The following is a 23,180-nucleotide window of genomic DNA, read 5'->3' as shown; positions in this document are numbered from 1 at the left end:
TATCAACCAGTAGAAAGAGGTAATATTTGTTACAATATCTGCCATATTTAGGATCCCACCACTAGACTCATATAGTACTTAGGCTATCACCAAATACAATCAGGAGTCATAACAATGATGAAAAATTGAGAAAACAATGAACAGTCTTCTTTCCTGCATTTTTTAAAGGTGGTGAAAACTGAGGAGTTGGGAGTCTTATGGCATTACAAATATTTGCCAAAACAAAACAAGACAGGACAGCACAACAACAACAACCATTTAACCTGTGAAATTATAGTTGACCCTTGAACAACGTGGGGATCAGGGCACCGACCACCCTACACAGTTGAAAATCCGCCTATAAGTTTTGACTCCCCCCAAAACCAAACTACTAATAGCGTGCTATTGACCAGAAGACTGACCAGTAACATAAACAGTCAACTAACACATATTTTGTATGTTCTGTGTATTATATACTGTCTTCTTACAATAAAGTAAACTAAGGAAAAAAATGTTATTAAGAAAATCATAAGGAAGAGAAAATACAGTACTGTACTGTATTTATTGAAAAAAAAATCCACATATAAGTGGACCCACGCAGTTTAAACTCATGCTGTTCAAGGATCAACTAACTGTAAGTGAGGTATTTTGACAAGAGAGGGTTCTGCTTCCCTAGTGAGAAAATGTCAGGTACATCTAAGCGGTTTTATTGTCTTTATTTCATGTTTCCATAATTCATACTACTCCTTGTGCCTTCTTTGTCACGATTCCACTCCAAATGGTAAAGGTGAGGAAAGAAGATGAAACATTTCATCCCTTAGGCTGCTTATGGCCATGACTTTTCATGATTAATTAAGACCTGAAGCAAATGAAATACCCTTAATTTTTAACTTAGAGAATTTACAAAGTAAGGAAAGTATTTGCTGAGTGGTTAATCATAGTGACCTACTGAAGAAATATGTTGCTGTAGCTGGCGGCATGAGCAGTTGAAATAGCCCGATGAAAGAAAGAGAAAAAGGGAAGAACGTCCTAGAAGCTGGGAAGGTGAGTCAGGGTATTTCCAGGCAATAGTAAAATTTTTAGTTTTAGGTCTGTGGCTGAGGGACAGTGGGTGGATTTCTTCAAGAGTTGTGAAGCCTGTAGGGCAGATGGGGGCGCCAGAATGCTGGCTGTGGTGTCCAAGGCGTCCAAGGTATCCAAGGGAGAATCACCTTATTTCACTCTTGTTGAAAACTTTCATCCCAGCCTTCCTGGGGACTTTTTTTTTCTTCTTAAAGGGAACATACCCACATTTTAAAATGGAATTCATTTTTTTTTTTAAAGATTTTATTTATTTATTTGACAGAGAGATAGGGGGAGAGCACAAGTAGGCAGAGAGGAAGGCAGAGGGAGAGGGAGAAGCAGACTCTCCACTGAGCAGGGAGCCCGACGTGGGGCTCGATCCCAGGACCCTGGGATCATGACCTGAGCTGAAGGCAGCCGCTTAACCGACTGAGCCACCCAGGCGCCCCGTGGAATTCATTTTTGATACTAGAATTTGATGTATTCAAATTTAGAGTCATCTTTGTTAGAAAAATCCTAAAACAATTGTTACTGTGATTGAGCAAAGCCATGTAAAATGTGTTTGGTTCCATGTGTGACTATGTCTCTATAAAGTGGAATGTAAGTAGGCTTCGAAGACTTGTGTTGATAAGGGCTTTAGTGCCCTCTGTGTATTTTGCTTTCTTTTTCCCTCCGATGTTTTGATACTTAAAAATTCTCATTACTTTAAAGGAATGTTGATACCATCCAGGCTGCTTAAAGCATAGTGCGTGAATCTAAGGAAATGTTCAACATTTTATAGTCAGAAAAAATAGATTTTTGTATCTTGACCTTTAAGTTAAGCTTTTCTTTTCAGAACTATATTACATTGCAAAGTACACAGGGAACTGGAACCAGCTTGTGACCTTTGGTTAACACGTAGTTCTGAGAAATGGGAAAAAGGCATTGCATAGATCAGGAATTTTATTACCAAAAAGAATTAGGAGTCAGTTGCAAGTTCTGCCTTTCTTAGAAAGACAGCTAGCCATACAATTTCTGGGACAGATGTTCTCTCTTGGAGGATTCTGTTCGTTAATCCCCGAAACGCCATCCCGAGGCTTCTATGTGAAGTGAGAAGCAATTAGACTAGAGAAGGTGAAGATGGGAAAGGAGGTGAGGAAATGTTTAGCATGTTGCTGTCAGGAACATTCTGGAAGGTTGTTCTCATTAGTTAAAGTCAGCTTGCTTAAACTGTAGCAGACTCTAATTAACGCTAATTGAAAATTCCCCTAGTGGATTAAGAGCGTTGCTGTGATTGGGTAGGGAAGTAAACCAGAGGAGGAGAAGGTGCAATTACATGTCCGTGAGGCCATGATGCCCACCGGTTTGTATCGACAACCGATCCTGTGGGTGCTACCTTCAGAACATATCCGGAATCTGCCAGATTGCACCGCTGCCCCTGTTGTCACCCTGGAACAAACCACCTCCATCTGGCTGCTTTGATTGTCACAGAGCCCCTTGACTGGTCTCCCTGCTCCTACTCCTGCCCCACTACCTATTCTCCACACAACAGTGAGAGAAATCCTGTTAGGACAGAGTCAAATGATGTCACTTCTCTGCTCAAAACCCTGCAGTGGTTGCCATGACACTCGGAAAACAACAGCCAGTTGCACGATGACCCACAAGGCCCTCGGGGTCTCCTTGACCTCACCTCCGGTTGCTCCCTGCTAGTGCCCTGGGCTCCAGGCACACTGGCTTCTCTGCTCAGCTCTTGCTTGCATCTCTTGCTGGATCAATTGCCCTGTGCTCAAATGTTCTCTTCTCAGTGAGGCCCTTCCTGACGCCCCGAAATAAAAGAGCAACCCTATTCTCCCCTCACCCTCCTGGACTACGTACCCCTTTACCATCTCTGCTTTTCTCTGTGGCCGGTGTTGCCATCTGCTTACCCTCCGTGTTTACTCGTTCGTTTGTATATTGCCTGTTCCTTTCACTGTAATGTGTGCCCCCTATGGACAAGAGCTTTGTCATGTTCACTACTATTTCCTCAGCACCTCAAACATTGCATAGAGTAGGGGCTCAATAATTACTTGAATGAATATTAAAACTAGCAAAATAATTTCACTTTGAACAAGTGCTTATTTGGGAATTATAGTATTTAAAGCACCTTGTTAAATACTTGGGAAACAATGCTCCAGGAAGGTAAATTTCACAGATGCAGAGTGGGCCAGGACTCAGACGCAGTCAAGTTAACAGACTCTTGATCATTGGCTTGCTTTCTCAGTATGCTGGAAGAAGCAGAAGACTTCAGTGCGGTGATAGGATACTTTCTTCACTGCAAGGCAATCGAACCATTTAATGAGTAACAAAAAAATATTTTCCTTATGTAAAAGGATATGGTTTTTTAGAAAGTTTTTTTTCCAGTTTTGTTAAGATATAATTGACATATATTCTGTGTAAGTTGAAGACGTAAAGCATAATGACTTGGCTCACAAATTTTGTGGAAGGGTTACCACAGTAAGTTTGGTTAATATCCATCATCTCATATAGAAATAAAAAAAAAAGGAAAAAAATGTTTCTTTTCCTTGTGATGAGAACTCTAAGGATCTACTCTCTTAATTTTCAAATATATAACATAGCAGTGTGAACTACAGTCAACATGTATACATTACATACCCAGTACTTATCTATCTTATACCTGGAAGTGTGTACCTCTAGGCCATTTTTATCCAAATTCCCCCCTGCTCACCCCCTGCCTCTAGTAACCACAAATCTGTTTTTTTTCTTTTAATATTGCACATATAAGTGAGATTATACAGTATTTGTCTTTCTCTGTCTGACTTATTTCACTTATGAATGAACATAACGCCCTCAAAGTTCATCCATGTTGTCACAAATGGCAGGATTTCCTTCTTTTTTTATTGGTTGAATAATATGCCATTTATATATCTACCATGACATCTTTATCCATTCATCCATTGACGGACACTTACGTTGTTTCCATGTCTCTGCTGCTGTAAATAATGCTGCTACAAACATGGGGGTGAACATATTTCTTCAACATAGTGTTTTGATTTCCTTTGGATATATTCCCAGAAGTAGAATAGCAGATCATATGGTAGATCTATTTTCAACTTTTTAAGAAACCCTCACACTATTTTTTGTAGTGGCTGCACCAGTTTGCATTGCCATCAACAGTGCATGAGGGTTCTTTTTTTTCCACCTCCTTGTTAGCATTTGCTATCTTTTGCCTTTTTGATGATGGCCATTTCAACAGGTATGAGTTGATATTCCATTGTAGTTTTAATTTGCATTTCCCTAATAATTAGTGATGTTGAGCATATTTTCACGTACCTGTTGGCCATTTGTATATCATCCATAGAAAAACATCTATTCATGTCCTTTGCCATTTTAAAAATTGGATGATGATGATGATGATGATTTTTTTATTATTTTTTTTAATTTTTTTTATTCTTATGTTAATCCCCATACATTACATCATTAGTTTTAGATGAAGTGTTCCATGATTCATTGTTTGTGCATAACACCCAGTGCTCCATGCAGAATGTGCCCTCCTCAATACCCACCACCAGGCTAACCCATCCTCCCACCCCCCTCCCCTCTAGAACCCTCAGTTTGTTTTTCAGAGTCCATCGTCTCTCATGGTTTGTCTACCCCTCCGATTTCCCCCACTTCATTCTTCCCCTCCCGCTACCTTCTTCTTCTTCTTCTTTTTTTTTTTTCTTAACATATATTGCATTATTTGTTTCAGGGGTACAGATCTGAGATTCAACAGTCTTGCACAATTCACAGCGCTTACCAGAGCACATACCCTCCCCAGTGTCTATCACCCAGTCACCCCATCCCTCCCACCCCACCCCCCACTCCAGCAACCCTCAGTTTGTTTCCTGCAATTAAGAATTCCTCATATCAGTGAGATCATATGATACATGTCTTTCTCTGTTTGACTTATTTCACTCAACATAATACCCTCCAGTTCCATCCACGTCGTTGCAAATGGCAAGATCTCATTCCTTTTGATGGCTGCATAATATTCCATTGTATATATACACCACATCTTCTTTATCCATTCATCTGTCGATGGACATCTTGGCTCTTTCCACAGTTTGGCTATTGTGGACATTGCTGCTATAAACATCGGGGTGCACGTACCCTTTCGGATCCCTACTTTTGTCTCTTTGGGGTAAATACCCAGTAGTGCAATTGCTGGATCATAGGGTAGCTCTATTTTCAACTTTTTGAGGAACCTCCATACTGTTTTCCAGAGTGGCTGCTCCAGCTTGCTTTCCCACCAACAGTGTATGAGGGTTCCCCTTTCTCTGCATCCCCGCCAACATCTGTCGTTTCCTGACTTGTTAATTTTAGCCATTCTGACTGGTGTGAGGTGGTATCTCATTGAGGTTTTGATTTGGATTTCCCTGATGCCGAGCGATATTGAGCACTTTTTCCTGTGTCTGTTGGCCATTTGGATGTCTTCTTTGGAAAAATGTCTGTTCATGTCTTCTGCCCATTTCTTCATTGGATTCTTTGTTCTTTGGGTGTTGAGTTTGATGAGTTCTTTATAGATTTTGGATACTAGCCCCTTATCTGATATGTCATTTGCAAATATCTTCTCTCATTCTGTTGGTTGTCTTTTGGTTTTGTCGACTGTTTCCTTTGCTTTGCAAAAGCTTTTTATCTTGATGAAGTTCCAATAGTTCATTTTGCCCTTGCTTCCCTTGCCTTTGGCGATGTTTCTAGGAAGAAGTTGCTTCGGCTGAGGTCAAAGAGGTTGCTGCCTGTGTTCTCCTTTAGGATGTTGATGGACTCCTGTCTCACATTGAGGTCTTTCAACCATTTGGAGTCTATTTTTGTGTGTGGTGTAAGGAAATGGTCCAGTTTCATTCTTCTGCATGTGGCTATCCAATTTTCCCAACACCATTTGTTGAAGAGACTGTCTTTGTTCCATTGGACATTCTTTCCTGCTTTGTCAAAGATGAGTTGACCATAGAGTTGAGGGTCCATTTCTGGGCTCTCTATTCTGTTCCATTGATCTATGTGTCTGTTTTTGTGCCAGTACCATGCTGTCTTGATGATGACAGCTTTGTAATAGAGCTAGAAGTCTGGAATTGTGATGCCGCTGGCTTTGCTTTTCTTTTTCAACATTCCTCTGGCTATGCGGGGTCTTTTCTGGTTCTGTACAAATTTTAGGATTATTTGTTCCATTTCTTTGAAAAAAGTGGATGGTATTTTGATGGGGATTGCATTGAATGTGTAGATTGCTCTAAGTAGCATTGACATCTTCACAATATTTGTTCTTCCAATCCATGAGCATGGAACGTTTTTCCATTTCTTTGTGTCTTCCTCAATTTCTTTCATGAGTATTTTATAGTTTTCTGAGTACAGATCCTTTGTCTCTTTGGTTAGATTTATTCCTAGGTATCTTATGGTTTTGGGTACAATTGTAAATGGGATCGACTCCTTAATTTCTCTTTCTTCTGTCTTGTTGTTGGTGTATAGGAATGCCACTGACTTCTGTGCATTGATTTTATATCCTGCCACTTTACTGAATTCCTGTATGAGTTCTAGCAGTTTTGGGGTGGAGTCTTTGGGGTTTTCCACATAAAGTATCATATCAGATGATGATGATTTTGACATTGAGTTGTTTGAGTTCTAAATGTATTATCAGATATATGGTTTGCAAATATTTTTCCCATTCTGTTTTGTTGTTTCTTTGGCTGTGCAAAGCTTTTTTGTTTCATGTAATTCTACTTGTTTATTTTTGATTTTGTTGCTTGTGCATTAGATGTCAGATTCAATCATTACCAGGACCCATGTCAAGGAGTTTGTTTTTTTTTCCTTTGTTTTTGTCTAAGAATTTTATGGTTTATAGTCTTACATTTAGTTTTTAATCCATTGTGACTTAAATTTGTGAATGGTATAAAAATCTCTTACCGTGTGAAAATCCAATTTTCCCAGTGCTATTTATTTAAGAGACTGTCTTTTCTCCATTGAATGCTCTTGGCAACCTTGTCAAATATTAGTTGACTGTATAGGCATGGGTTCATTTCTGGGTTTTCAATTCTGTTCCATTGTCTATGTGTCTCTTTTTATGCCAGTGCCACACTGTTTTGATTACTATAGCTTACAGTATAGTTTGAAATTAGGAAATGTGATGACTTCTGCTTTGTTCCTTCTCAGGTTTGTTTTGGCTATCCAGGGTTTTCGTGGTTCCATATAAGTTTTAGAATTGTTTTTTCTCCTTCTGTAAAAAGTGCCATTATAATCTTGACAGGGTTTGCAATGAATCAATAAATGGCTTTGGGTAGTACAAACACTTCAACCATATTAATTCTTCCAATCCATGAACACAGGGTGTCTGTCCATTTCTTTGTGTCATCTTTGATTTCTTTCATCAGTGTCTTGTAGTTTTCCGTGTAGAGAGATTTTACCTCCTTGGGTTAAATTTATCCCAAGTTTTTTTTATTGTTTTGGTGCTATTGTAAGTGGGATCACTTTCTTTATTTCTTTTTCAGATGATTTACAGTTAGTGTATAGACACACTACTGATTTTTTTATGCTAATTTTGTATCCTGTAGCTTTACTGAATTTGTTGAAGAAATCTAATAGATTTTTGGTGAGTCTTTAGGGTTTTCTATATATAAAATCATCTTTTACAAGTACAGCAAATTTTACTTCTTTTTCCAATTCTGATAACTTTTGTTTCTTTTTCTCACTTGATTTCTCTAGCTAGAACTTCTAATACTATGTGGAACTGGAGTGGTGAGAGTGGGCACCCTTGTCTTATTCCTGATCTTAGAGGAAAACTTTCAGTCTTGCACCATTGAGTGTGATGTTAGCTGGGGGCTTGTAATATATGGCCTTTACTGTGTTGAAGTATTTTCCTTCTAGACCTAATTTGTTAAGAATTTTTATCATAAATAGATGTTGAATTTTGTCAAATGCTTTTTCTGCATCTATTGTGATCATCATATGATTTTTTCTTTCATTCTATTAATGTGATATATCACATGTATTGATTTGTGCATGTTGAACCATCCTTGCAACAATATTCATTTGGGATATTGGCCTGTAGTTTTCTTTTCTTGTAGTGTCCTTCTCTGGCACTGTATCAGGGAAATGCTGACCTCGTAAAATGAGTTTCAAACTTCTGAAGTGTTCCCTCTTCTTCAATTTTTTGGAAGAGTTTGAGTAGGATTGATGTTAATATTTCTTTTTTTTTTTTAAAGATTTTATTTATTTATTTGAGACAGAGAGAATGAGAGAGAGAGCACATGAGAGGGGGGAGGGTCAGAGGGAGAAGCAGACTCCCTGCAGAGCAGGGAGCCCGATGCGGGACTCGATCCCGGGACTCCAGGATCATGACCTGAGCTGAAGGCAGTCGCTTAACCAACTGAGCCACCCAGGCGCCCCGATGTTAATATTTCTTTAAATGTTTGGTAAAATTCACCAGGGAAGCTATCTGGGCCTGGGATTTTCTTTACTGGGAGATTTTTGATTACTGATTCAATCTCATTACTAGTAATTGATTGGTTCAGATTTTGTTTCTTTCTAATTCAGTGTTGGTAGGATGTAGGCTTCTAAGAGTTTTTTCATTTTTTTCTGGCATATAGTTGTTCATGGTAACTTCTTATGATCCCTTTTATTTCTGTGGTATCAACTGTAATGTCTTCTTTTTCATTTACAATTTTGTTGATTAGAGTTTCCTCTTTTTTTTCTTGGTTCATTTAGTTTAAAGTTTGTCAATTTTGTTTATCTTTTCAGAAAACGAACTCTTGGTTTTGTTAATCTGTTGTGTTGTTTCCCTGTTCTTTATTTCATATATTTTTGCTCTGATCTTTATTATTTTCTTCCTTCTACTAACTTTGGGCTTAGTTTGTTCTTTTCTTTCTAGTTCCTTGAGGTGCAGAGTTAGGTTGTTTCTTTGCAGTCTTTCTTGTTTCTTAATGTAGGCATTTGTTGTTATAAGCATTTCTCTTGGGCACTTGGGTGGCTCAGTTGGATGCGTCAGCCTTTGGCTCAGGTCATGTTCCTGGGGTCCTGGGATCAAGTCCTGCATCGGGCTCCCTGCTCAGCTGGGAGTCTGCTTCTCCCTCTCCTTCTGCTGCTCTTTCTCTCTCTCTCTCTGTGTCAAATAAATAAATAAAATCTAAAAAAAAAAAAAAGCATTTCTCTTAGAACTGTTCAGCTGTATCCCATATATTTCGGTTTCCATTTTTGTTTCCTTTTTGTCTCAAGATACTTTTTAACATTTCCCCTTTAATTTCTTCTTTAATCCTTTGGTATTCAGGAGAGTATTGTTTAATTTCCATGTGTCCATGAGTTTTCCAGTTTTCCTCCTGTTACTAGGCTTCTAGTTTCATTCCTTTATGGTTAGAAAAGATACTTGGTATGATTTCAGTCTTGAATTTGGTAAGACTTACTTTGTGACCAAACCTATGTTCTATTCTAGAAAATGTTCTATGTATGCTTGAGGAGAATGTGTGTTCTGCTGTTGTGGGGTAAAATATTCTGTATATGACTGTTAGGTCTGCTTGGTCATTGTTCAAATCTATTGTTTCTTTTTTTTTTTTTAAGATTTTATTTATTTACTTATTTGATGGAGAGAGAGAGAGGGCACTAGGAGGGGGAGTGGCAGGCAGAGGGAGAAGCAGGCTCCCCAACGAGCAAGGAGCCTAATTCAGGACTCAATCCCAGGACCCTGGGATCATGACCTGAGCTGAAGGCAAACACTTAACTGACTGAGCCACGCAGGTGTCCCTCTATTGCTTCTTTATTGATTTTCTCTGGGTAATATATCTGTTGTTGAGAGTGGGGTATTAAAGTCCCTACCTGTGATTGTGTTGCTCTTTATTTCTCCTTTGGCTCTGTTTTTGTTTTATATATTTAGAGACTCCAAAGTTGCATGCATAAATACTGATAATTGTTATTTCTTCTTGATAGATTGACCCATTTATATAATGACCTTCTTTGTCTCTTTTTATCATTTTTAGTTTAAAGTCTATTTTGCCTGATATAAGTATAGATATTGATAGAAATATCTTTTTCTGTCCTTTTACTCTCAATCTATGTGTGTCTTTAAGGCTAATGTGAGTCACTTGTAGGCAGTCTATTGAATCTTGTTTTTTTTGTGATCTTTTTAAATGTAGACTTTATTGATAGGTAAGGACTTACTACTGTCATCTTATTCATTATTTTATGGCTTGTTTTTTAGATCCATTGTTTCTTGCTTCTTATCCTGCTATTTTCTTTTGTGTTTTGATGTCTTTTGGTATCAGTAGGCTTTGCCTTTTTTTAAATCATGTTCTTTTGTGTAATTACCACAGATTTTTCCCTTGTGGTTACCATGAAGCTTATATAAAATATATTAAAATTATAACACCTGATTTTAAACTGATAAAAATTTAACTTCAGAGTCCATAGTCTCTCATGGTTTGTGTCCCCCTCCGATTTCCACCCCCTTCATTTTTCCCTTCCTGCATAACATAATAAAAAAAAATAATAAAAGAAAAAAAAATTTAACTTCAGTAGCATTCCTATACTTCACACTTTTATTTTCCCTCCACTTCACACTTTAGGTTACTGATTTTATAGTTTCCATATTTTTCATAGTATTTATCTAATAACAGTTTATTGTAGTTATGGTTATTTTTAAATATGTTTTCTTAACTTTTAAACAACAGTTGTATTAGAATTATACAGCATCATTGACATATTATCAAATCTAACTTTGACTATATATTTACCATTACCAGTGAGTTTTATGCTACTTTTTTATGTTTTAATGAAATGTTTAATGTTTCTATTGCTTTGTTGAACTCCTTTTGTTTATGCATTGTTTTCCTAATTTTGTTTAGTTGTGTGTTCTTGTAGTTCACTAAACTTCTTTAAAAAATTATTCTAAATTCTTTATCTGACAATTCATAGATCTTTATTTCTTTAGGGTTATTGGAACTTTATTAGTTTCTTTTGGCAGTGTCAAGTTTACCTGATTCTTCTTGAGCTTTGGCTCATTACATTGGTATCTGCACATTTGAATATACCATCTCCTCTTCCAGACTTTAGGTTTGCTTTGGCAGAGACAGTTATTCACTAGTCTTCTTAGTTTGGTGTTCTGGATGTGTCTGTTGGTAACATTCCTGGGCAGATGAGGTTAACTATTAGCTTCTATTTTGGGGCAAGGCTGTTGCCTGAAATCTGAGGTGGGGGTGTGCCTCTGGCTAAGAACAGTTGATTAGGACTACTGGCTTGGTTCCCTGACCAAGAGATGCCATAGAGTGGACTTCATGGTTGCCTGGGTTCTCTGATCAGGCTTCCTAGGTGATCAAGACTGGGTAGTGTACTCAGAGGTAGGTGGTGCTATGAATTAGCTTCTCTGCCCTAGTGGGGTAGCAGAACAGGCCCCAAGACCTGTGTGGCTCATTATTTGGGGACCTGAATCAGGTAAGACTGTGCACTGAGTTCCCTGGCCAGATGAGGCCACTGGTTTTGCTCTGGAGACTGGGCAAGTCCAGGTTGTTCTGTGTTTAAGTGCCACTGTAAGCAGGGCTGTTTGGAAGAGCCATGCAGCTTCCCACGTGCTCTTAATAGGTTCCCTGGTGGGGGTGGGGCTGAAGACTGTATTCAGCAATGGGTGGAGCTATGAATTATTTTTTCTGCTTGGGCAGAGCAGGAGAACTGACTCCAAGTATGGCAAGGCTCTTTGTGGTCTTGACTCAAGCTGATTTGTCCCCTAAGTTGCCTGACCAAATGGCACCACTGACTTTGCTCCGTGGATGATCAGCTCTGATGTCTAGACTCTGTGCTCAACTGTTGTTGGGCTATATAGCTTTCCAGGTGTTCTGGCCAGGCTTTCTGTTCAGGTGTGGCTAGGTGCTATGCTTAGCAGATGCAGGGCTATTAATTAGCTCCCTTGACGGGCCAAGCAGGAAAGCTAGCTCCAATCAGTTTCAGGTGTTGCTGGTCAGACTTTCTGATAAGGTGGGGCTAGGAGGTACACTTAACAGATGCAGGGCTATTAATTAGCTCCCCTGACTAGGTGAAGCAGGAAAGCCAGCTTCAAGCAACCTTCAAGGTATTTCCAGTTAGGCTTTCTGGTTAGATGGGACCAGGAGCTACACTCAGCAGTGGATGGGGCTGTGAATTAGCTCTCCTGCCTGGGTGGAGTGGGGAAATAGCTCCATGTCCAGCAAGACTCTTTGTAGTTTTGACTCAAGCCAACCTGCACCCCAAATTCCCTAGCCAAATGGTGCCACTGGCTTTGCTCTGCGGATGATTAGCTCTGCCTGCCACACTCTGTGCTTGAGTGTTGCTGAGCTAAGCAGCTTCCAGGAGTTCTGGCCAGGCTTTCTGATCAGGCAGAGCTAGGACCTACACTCAGCAATGAACTATGCTATGACTTAACTCCTGTCCCTGGGGGCGGGGGGTGGGGTGGTCAGACTAGGGTCCAGCACTGGCAAGGCTCTTCATTTGAGGACCTGAATCTGGCTGAACTGTGCTCTGCCTGGTTCCTTGGTCAACTGCACCACCGTCTTGGATTCTGCTGAGGAGCAAAACTGCTACTTGGAACTACCACTTGGGCACTGCAGGTAGGAACTTGGTCTGCCAAGATATGAGCACTTCTTGTTGCAAGCTCTGCCCTCCTGTTTGTCACAGTGAGATTTCTAGTGGTCAAACCCCACATACTCTCCCGCATCCCCCATGAGGTGAGGTCAGAGTGGGGACTCCTAAGAAGCAACTCACAGTGCTGGGGGAGCTAGATGTCCACCCTGTGCGCTCTTTTCCCACTGGAGAACAGAAGGTTCAGGGGAGACCTCAGTTGGTATGGTGCCAGCCTATGGTCAGTGCATAGCCACTCCTCTTACCCATCTAATACTCTTGGTCTCTGTGATGCAGGGGGGTGCTTCAGCCTCTCCCCCCATGTTCTAGTATTTTCTTAGTGGCATCTTGTCCATGAATAGTTGTTAGTTGTTCTTTTTGTAAAGGGGAGCATTTAAAAAAAATGTCAAGTGTCTTCCTTTCTTGTGTTTCTTCCCTTCTGTCCTTCTGCCTTTTCAGTCAGTTATCAATCCTTGTCTTGGAGGAGTCATGATGCTGCAGAAAAGCAGAGAGGGGCTTTTGGATTTCTAAAGTATTGGCTTTTATTGGCAAAAACCTAGGGTCCACATAAAAAGTTGATGATATACGAGTAAGTCTTCCTGTCCACATTCTTTTCTCCCTTTCCAGGGTTGGGGAAAGGAAGGACCATTGTACTCCATAATGTCACAGAGTAACAGAATGCATATAACTGTGTTATATGTCTGGCCTCGCAGAGGTCCTGCATATTCCAACTGCAGGGAAGAAAGCAGTAGTACATTTGCAGAGGGCACTAAATTACCAATGCAGATGGACCAGACAGAAGAGCCACAGGATTGAGTTCCCTACATGAAAGAGGCCAGGAGCGAATAAAAGCTTCCTCATTTGCAGCCAGCTTGAAAAGAGGATGAAAAAGACCAGGTGGTTTCCCTCTCTCTCACGGGTATTGTATATTCACCTGGAATTCCTACACAACTCCCGGCAAGCAGTTATGATTAACTTCCCACCACAGGGAAGAAGCTTACAACAGAAACCTAGTTCAGTTATAAGAGAAAATAATTGCACACTTGAATAGATGGCCTGAAATGTGTACACTATGCGCTTTTACAAACCAGATGTCTGTAACCTGAGTGACTGCAGGTCCTCCAACTTTCTTGAGTCCCCTTTCCTTTTAGTATCTTGATAAAATGGCTCAAAGCGCTATCCCTTGTATTATAGAAAATTTAGTCATGCTAATGTCTCTGAGTATTCTTGAGAATTACATTTTCTAGACAGTTTGCCTGGATTTCTTCCACTGAGTTCTTCTTTTTCCTTCTGCTAACTGCTCTTTTTTGTACACTGGACACCAATTTCCTACTTCCTCTATCCATCGAATGCATCACTAACCAAGGTTGATGAGAATAGCAGATTTTTAAAGAAGGTTTGAGGCAATGGAGGGGAATAACCGCAAAAATTACAACAAGCAATTACTGGAAATGGACATAAGATATGAGAGTCCTAAAAAGTCGTTGTTTCTTTAAGTATCTTTTAAACACCTTCTCTGTTCTACAAAGAGCCCTCTGAGTCAAAAATCCTGTGAATTTTTTCTGGAATGGGGTTTTGAAGCTTCCTGTACTTTTTTTTTTTTTTTAAAGATTTTATTTACTTATTTGACAGAGAGAGACACAGCGAGAGAGAGAGAGAGCACAAGCAGGGGGAGTGGGAGAGGGAGAAGCAGGCTTCCCGCGGAGCAGGGAGCCCGATGCGGGGCTCGATCCCAGGACCCTGGGATCATGACCTGAGCCGAAGGCAGACTCTTAACGACTGAGCCACCCAGGAGCCCCAAAGCTTCCTGTACTTTTTAAAGGTATATTTAAAAATGATCAAAACTGTTTTCGGGAATGATCTGAAATGAAAGAAGTGAAGAGTTAAAAAGGTATTCACTATGCTTAAATATTTATAGTGTGGCAGGGTGAGCTGCTTACCAGTCAACAGCCTTAGCGTCATCTCTACTGTGTTCTGTTCTATAGTTCGCCTCCGTATATTATATCACTGTGTTTGCAGCTTATGTAGAAATGTCAGTAATTCACCTTAGCATGTTTCCCGTGTCAGTAGCTGGGTGCACACCACACTACCATCATTCTTCAAAATGCCATTTTTAATGGAGTACTCTTCATTATACACAGAACCCTTATCCTGAAAGGTCATAAGTTGCATCTCGCAGCAAGCTTGTTTCACCTAACCTTTGGTACTACTGAAACTTATTAAGAGTCCTCTTAATAAGCACTACACAAAGACAATACCTATTCCTAACACGAGCCCTAAAAAAGTCTATTGAACTTTCCACAGGTGATAACAGAAGACATACCAGCCTCACTCCTCTGTCATTAACTACATTGAAATTCAAAGAGAGCAACTCCAGAAACATTGAAACCTGGTGCTATGGAGTTGTCTAATCAATGTAACTGTTCAGCCTTGAATAAATTAACTCGAAGCAATGTCAGCTCACTGAATCCCAGGAAATCACATGTTATGGAAGAGTAATTAACTTCCTAAAACTATGAGAGCAAGAGATACCAAGACTTGTTTAGAAGATTTTCAACCCTATCAGAGATTACACTAAAAGCAAGCAGCATGTGTGTTACAGATTCCTTTGTGAGAAATGGGCTGCAACTTGCAGGCAGAGCCATCCAGTGCTCCTAAGTTAGGTTATAGTGAGTCAGAAAGAAAAACACTGAAAATATCCTTGATGCATTGCTCAGAAAAGAAGATGACCCTCCCGTCAGTGTTCCCTTATTTTATGGCCTTACTCTGAGCAATCATGTTTACCCTGAACACTTGTCACTCGAGCCTGTGTTTATTGGCTTTTTAGTGTAGATGCCATTTGACCTTCACAAGGGCTGGTGCAAAATCCTCTTTGCATCCTGAGTGGCTAACACATTGTCTCGTTTATGGTCCATTTATAATATATATTTGATAAGGAATAATAGTCCTAACTTAGCCTCCATTCAGGAAATTGGAGTATAGTGACTGACTCATATCAGCAGTTCAGGACTGAAGAATAGAGATAAATAGAGTAATGGGAAGAATGAAGAAAAGCCTAGTTAGAATAATTGGGTCTGTTGCTGTTGTTAACTCAGTTATGCTTATACATGTACTTTCTCAACACATTCCAAGCACACTGGTTGCCTTTAAAAATAAGCATCTCTTCCTGCCTCAGGATCTTGGTGCATACTCTTTCTCTACCTAGAACTCTTTTTCTTCCTCTTCACAGAGCAGTGTCTCTTCATCCTTTAATGTTATTTTAGTCAGAATGGTCTTTTCTGACCATGTAACCTATGTTCCCTGCTCCCCTCCAACAAATTTTCTGGCATTTACCATAATTAATTAATTAATTTTTTAAACTTTTTATTAGTTTGTATTTTCTATTAAAGTGTAGGCTCCATGAGGGCAAGGACTTTTCTTTTCTACTTATTCTTTCCCAAGTGCTCAGTACGGTGTTTAGCATAAAATAAGAACTCAACAGATATTTGTTGGCACCTAATTAGTAAACATTTAATAATCATCGCCATGTTTTGAAATGAATAGTAGAAAAACATTTTAAAGCATGAGTTTCGAGGTCATTGTCAGAAGTGTGATATAAAAGGTGGTTTCAAGTTAGAGTTTCAGGAATACCATGTTCCTTTTGAGTTGAAAACGCTGTGTAGAAAACGTTTCAACCTAATGAAATATATGGATAAAGTAATTTTTAACAAGGGATTTCAACTACCTGTTATACAAATGGTACAATTTGCATCTATTATGTATAAGCTATAGGAAACTGATCATTGTTTGAAAATGATTCTTCCATTAATAATATTACAGCTTTAGTCTCAGAATTTGGGTGTCAAATTACTAATATTCAGGCCTCAAAACCACAAATCTTAAGCTTGGGGTTAGGATTTTAAGTACAGTAAATAAGATCAATTGATATGACCTTAGTCATCCTCATTTTAGAGACATGGTCAAAAAAAAGGAACTCTGCCTGGGTTCTAAATTCTAATGTACTGAGTCATTTTGAGCAAGGCACTGAATTTTGCTCTGATATATCTATAAAATGGGCTGACAATATCTGCTTTATAGTTTGTTGATCAGATTATTAAAACAGGGAATGACACATATTAAGACCTTAATGCTAGGGCATTGCTATTGACATATATTGTTATTTTATACTGTATTTATTGACATATACTGCAACTAAGCAATCAGGGGATAAAGCATATAGTCTAAAAAGAAGCAGAGAATAGAACACAGAAGCAGTCTCATGTGGACTTAGGCACTTTCCCTGGGTGATCAGTGAATTGAATTTTTGATTGTTGCTTTTTGTGAAATCTGCATAATCATTAATATCACTTTTCCCAAAGATCCAAGTGGATCTTTAAAATGATCCAAAACATCAGATCATTTATCAGCCTATTGTTATTTATTGCATATACGTGACCTCAGGTGGTATAAATATTTGTTCCGTCAATAATTGTCTGTCCTGAAACTACTGTGAGACAATGAGTAGTATACTTCTTTAATTGATGGTCAGAACTGGAAAGAAATTTTTAAATAAGAGATGCATAGGTTCATGGTGTTTTAGAAAAGTATTTTACACAGACTTGAAATTTGTGCTACTCCAAAATTTTGGAGTACCAAAGCCAGCTGTCAGTGATTGTGGAGAAAATGAGGTCTGAGTTTCTTGCCCAGTCAATATTATGGTTATTTACATCACATCCCTTGAGTGTGTGGTACTATGTTATATGCTGCTTGGTTTTTTTAGGCATTTTGTCCTAAAATTTTTAACATTAACCTTCCTCTTTTAACATTGGAGAAAAATTAACTTATCTACATTATATAACCAAATAACAGGAGTAGTGTAATGGCCATGCAAATAGTAATAAAAGCACTGTGCCAGATATGAGTTTGTCCCTTGCTTTTGGCACCAAGATTCATGTGTGTATCAGGCAGCCATGTTCTTAGGAAAAGTCTAGACCTCTTTCTGGTCTTAGGGCTCTATAAAAATCATGATGATCCCATTTTCCTTGGGTGGTTTAGGAATAATAGCAAAAATATGATGATGATGATGATGATAAAAATATTGGCAAACATTTGCTTTGTGCTTATTATACGCTTGGCACCAAACTAAGTACTTAACATGGTTTAATTTATTTAATCCTATGAGATTTTCTTTTCTGAATATGAATGTTGCTTTTTGCTATGAGGGGAACTAAAAAATAAAATGAGAAAGAACCTTAAGAGATTTGTGAGCTGTTGAATTAACTTATTCTGAAACAAACTTACCACCTAATATTGTTAAATGTCTTTCTGTTCACCCTACGTTTTTGTTGAGTCTTCTGCTAATTGCAGTTGAAAGCATAACTGACATGGATTTTGCATTAAGTTATTTCAAACAACATTTCTCTGACCACGGAACTCACTTCACACCAGAAGAAATAGGGCAAGCGGAGGATGCTCATGGGATTTGAAGGTGATGGTGAAGCCTAGTAAAGCCCAGGTTAGGAGATAAAGCCTTAAGGAATTGGCCTGCTCCCTACAGGATTTGCTTACTGATCTCAACCAAGGACCAATAATGTGTGTTTCCTCCCTTCATCAGGATATACGGATATAGGGACAAAGGGGGTTAAATGAATGACACCTCTCACTATTACAATAAACAGCCAGTTTCAAAAATTTTGCTTCCTACTTCCATGATTTTGAATTCTGGTTTAGAGCTCTTAGTACTCGAGGGAGACATGTTTCCATCAGGAGATGTAAGAAAGATCCCTTTAATTAGAAGCTCATAGTCATCTAGTCATTTGGTGCTTCTCATGTCACTGAGTGAACAGATATAAAAAGATGTATGGTGTAGAGTTGGATAATGAATTCTGACTGCCAAAGAGAAAAGGATTTCTTTCACACGATGGGAGCAGGCAGGATGTGGATGGAATTAAGGAAATATACTGGCATGCCTTCTAGAAATGCTGTGTCCAAAGATAAAATTTAATAGAAGACTTTACACACCTAGCATCCATGGGCTCAGATATCTCAGAAATGAAGGTTTGGGTCAATCAACTGGAGTAGAGCATCCTGACAAGTTGATGTTAGCTGAAAGCAGAGGGGATGTGGAATGGATGGTGCAGGAAGACTGTCATAAACATCAGCTATGGCTTCATGACCGGTTGCTGAACTAAGAATTGTATCATCTAGACTTCTTTTCTTTGATATTTAGCTTATCTATTTATATGTTTATAAGTTATTATAAACTAATTTAAATAGAATTTGTTTTCCTTTGTCTTCGTTCCTACACTTTACATGACATAGTCGTTACCAGTTAGGCTGGTATAAATTAGAGAATATATAGAGAAAAGATTGTAAAATAAGTACTGAAGGAGTAGATGAACCCAGAGATGCTGGATTTAGATCTGGATGCAGCAATTGTGGCTTTGTGTTGCTTCCTTTTGGGGAAGGGGTAAACATATTTTTGTCTAATAAGGAAATGAATGCTTAGTGCTAGGTAGAAAGATTTAAAAAAAAATCTTTGTATGTTTTGTTTTAATAAATTCTTTAAATAAGAGTGCAATATACATACAGAAAAACAGACAAACCATATGTAAACATCTCTTTAAAAAGTTTTTATTTTAATTCCAGTTAACATACATTGTTATATTAGTTTCAGGTATACAGACAGTATCGTGATTCAATACTTCCATACAACACACCGATGCTCATCACAGGTGCACTCTCCCCACCCACCTGCCTTCTGATAACCATCAATTTGTTCTGTATGATTAAGAGTCTGTTTCTTGATTCATATGTAAACACCTTGAAGTACCATACTTAAGTAAACACCACCAGAGTCAAGAAATAACAACACTGTCACTGTCTCAGAAAACTTTCCCATAAATGCTCCCAATGCCACCGTCTCCAAAGTTAACCACCATCTTGTCTTCTAAAAGCATAAATTAGTTTGCTTGTTTCTGAGCTCTATGTTAATAGAATCATACTGTTTTTAGTTACTTTGTGTCTGGTTTCCTTTGCTCAACATTATGTTCGTGAGATTTGTCACATATGACAGTAATGTATTCATTTTCATTTCTGAATAGTGTATAGAATTTTAATGTAGCAATGTACACTTATTTCTTTGCTGTAGAGTATTCCATTGTATGGTTGCTAGTTGGGTTTTCTGGTAGACGTTTTTTTTTTTTTTTTCCACTTCAACTAGACTGCTGTTTTTCTTCCTTGGTCTCCAGCCTTTTGGCACACCCTGCAGATTTTGGACTTGCCAGCCTCCATAATAACATAAGCCAAATTTAAAAAATAAATATCTTTCTATGTATATACATAATCCTAGTCGTTCTGTTTTTCTGAAAAACCCTAATAAACTTGGTGTTCAATTTTTAAAATTAAAGATACATGGTATGTGAGATTTGTCAGTTTCAGGTGGGTCATTTCCTCAAACATTAATCGAGAAACTCTGACAAGTACACTCATACTGATTAATGTAGCCCAATCCAAAATTATTCCCACCTTTTTGTTCCATCTCTTAGAATCTATTACTATACATATTTCCTCCTTTGCTTTTTTTTAATTGAGATGTAATTGACATATAACATTGTATTAGTTTCAGGTGTACAACATATTGACTTGATATAGGTATCTATTGAGAAATAATTACCACAGTTAGTTAACATATATTACCACACAAAGGTACAAAATATTTTTTCTTGTTATGAGAACTTTTAAGATCTATTGTCTTAGCAACTTTCAAATGTACAATTCAGTATTGTTAACTGTATTTACCATGCTGTGTGTTACATCCCCCACGATTTGCTTATTTTGTACTGGAAGTTTGTACCTCTTGACCACTTTCACTCATTTTGTGTGTTCTCCACACCCCACATCTGGAACCACCAACCTGTTTTCTATACGTTTTTTTTTTTTAGATTCTACATATAAGTGAGATTACACACTATTCGTCTTTCTCTGACTCATTTCACTTAACATAATGCTTTTGAAGTCTATCCATCTTGTCACAAATGGCAATATTTCTGTCTTTTTATGGCTAAATAATATTCCATCATATACCACATCTTTATCCATTTATCTTTTGATGGACACGAAAGTTATTTTCATGTCTTGGCTTTTGTAAATAATGCAGTTGTGAACATGATGGTGCATAAGTCTTTTTGAATTAGTGTTCTTTTTCCACAGATAAATACCCCGAAGTGGAATTGCTGGATCATATGGTAGTTCTATGTTTTAGTTTTTAAGGGACTTTCATACTGTTTTCTGTAGTGGTTGCACAAATATACAATCCCACCAGCAGTACACAAGGGTTCCCCTTTTTGCCACATCCTCACTAATACTTGTATCTCTTTTTGATAATTACGGTTTTCACAGGTGTGAGGTGATATCTCATTGTGGTTTTGATTTGTATTTCCCTGATGGTTCGTGATGAACACCTTTTCATGTATCTGTTGGTTCTTTAGCTCTTGATAATAATGTTACTATGTACATTCTTATACATGTATTTTTGTTTACAAATATATTTCTTTTAGTCCTGTAGCTAACAGTGGAATTGCTGAGTTAAAGAGTATATGTATGTTCAATATTAGTAGTTACTGCCGAATGATTTTCCAAAGTAATTATACCCATTTCCATTGCCATCAGGAGTACATGAGAGTTTCAGTTGCTTCAAAGCTTTATCATGCTTGGTATTCTCAGCCTTTAAAAAAAAGCAAACCTTTTTTTCAAATATGGCATGCTTACAGAAATGTGTATAAGTCATAAAAGTACAGTTAGATGAATTTTAATAAAATAAAAACAACTGTGTACCCAGCACCCAGATTACAAAGTAGATTATTATCTAAACCCCAGAAATGTCCCTTTGCCCATTACTCTTGTTTTCCTCACTTAAAAGAACTCGCTATTCTGTCTTCTGACCCCATCAGTTAGTTTTGCCTGTTTTGAAATGTATATAAATGGAATTGTACATTATGTTCTTTTCTGTGTTTGGCTTCCTTTGCTTAACTTTATATTCATGAGATTTATCTATGGTGGCTGTACATAGGCATAGTTGTGCTGAATAGTATTCTGTCAGGTGAGTATATCACAGTTTATTTCTCTTTCCTATCATTGATGGACTTGAGATTGTTTGTAGGCTTGGTTATTATAAATAATGCTGTTCTGCACATTCTTATACCTTTCACACACACTTCTGTTGTGTATATACCGGACTAAAGTTGCTGGGTCATAGAGTATGCATATGTTCAGGTTTAGTAGATACTACTGACTAGTTTTTCAAAGAGATTTTACAAATTTACATTATCATTAGCAATATATAAGAATTCCAACTGCTTCACATTCATATCAATAGTTGATATTATCAGTCTTTTTAATTTTTGCACATTCTCCTAGGTGTGTCGTGGTCTTAATTTAAACAGAAAATTTGTATTTCTCTCATGACTGATGTGCTTGAGCACTTTTTGTCTATTGGTCATTTGGATATCTGTTTTTGTGAAGTGTCTGTCTATGCCAGGGGCCTGAAGATATTATTCTATCTTATCCCCTATAAACTTATGGTCTAGCATTCAAATTTAAACTTACAATCCACCTGGAATCGTGTGTGTGTGTGTGTGTGTGTGTGTGTGTGTGTGTGTGTGATGCAGAGGATAAGTTGATTTATTTTACCATTTATTTAAAGAATCTTTTCCCAAATGTTCTGTAGCACTACTTTTCGAAATATACCAGTAAAAAATTTAATTATGGAAAACCAAAGGAGAAGAATATATTGGGCAGTTATTATTTTTGGCTGGCTAAAATCTGAGCCTCTTCTAAAAATTATAGAATCATGCACTTTAAGATGTAGATTTCACATCCAATGAAAATGAGAGCCATATAATTCTTTATGAGGAAGATGTAGGCACATGACTTATGCTTTGCTAATCAGATTCACTAAACCATGATTTGAATCAGACTTCAGTCACTTAAAGATGCAGAGACCATAACAGAATTCAATTTGAAGATATGTGTCACCACATGCAGCAGAGAATAGGGTTTTATGGAGTTACTAATGTTCAGAGATTGTATTTAGTAAAGTGATTACACTGTAAAACAATAAAGACATGAAATTCTCAAGATTGCAGCTGAGGATGGTAATTATGACAAATAGATCTTGGTTTTGAATCTTGGTTTCACCATTTAACTGTGTGATCTTAGGCTTTTCTAAATCCAGTTTTATTCATTTTAAAATTTAAGAATGATAATACTAATGCAAATATTTAGTGATTTGGTAAGGATTAATGATGAAGGATATGAAACTTCAGGGTCATTAACAGCTAAACACAAAATAGATGCTCAGTGAATGGTATCTCTGTTGGTCAAGATACTTATCAAAATGAGAATGTGGTTTCAATTCTCTTATTGACATAAGGGAATTGTCATTTAGTTTTTGCTGAGAAAAATCTCAAAGAACTGTGCACCTTATCCTTGGTGATTAAATTAAACAATTTATAATATTACTTACAAGAAGCATGACAAAAGATTTAAGAATACTCAGCTCAAATTCATTATAACTACTGGATATA

This window comes from Neomonachus schauinslandi, chromosome 2, assembly GCF_002201575.2.
Source record: "Neomonachus schauinslandi chromosome 2, ASM220157v2, whole genome shotgun sequence".
NCBI lineage: Eukaryota > Metazoa > Chordata > Mammalia > Carnivora > Phocidae > Neomonachus > Neomonachus schauinslandi.
The sequence above is the reverse complement of the archived record's forward strand: the minus strand, read 5'-3'. Positions refer to the sequence as shown.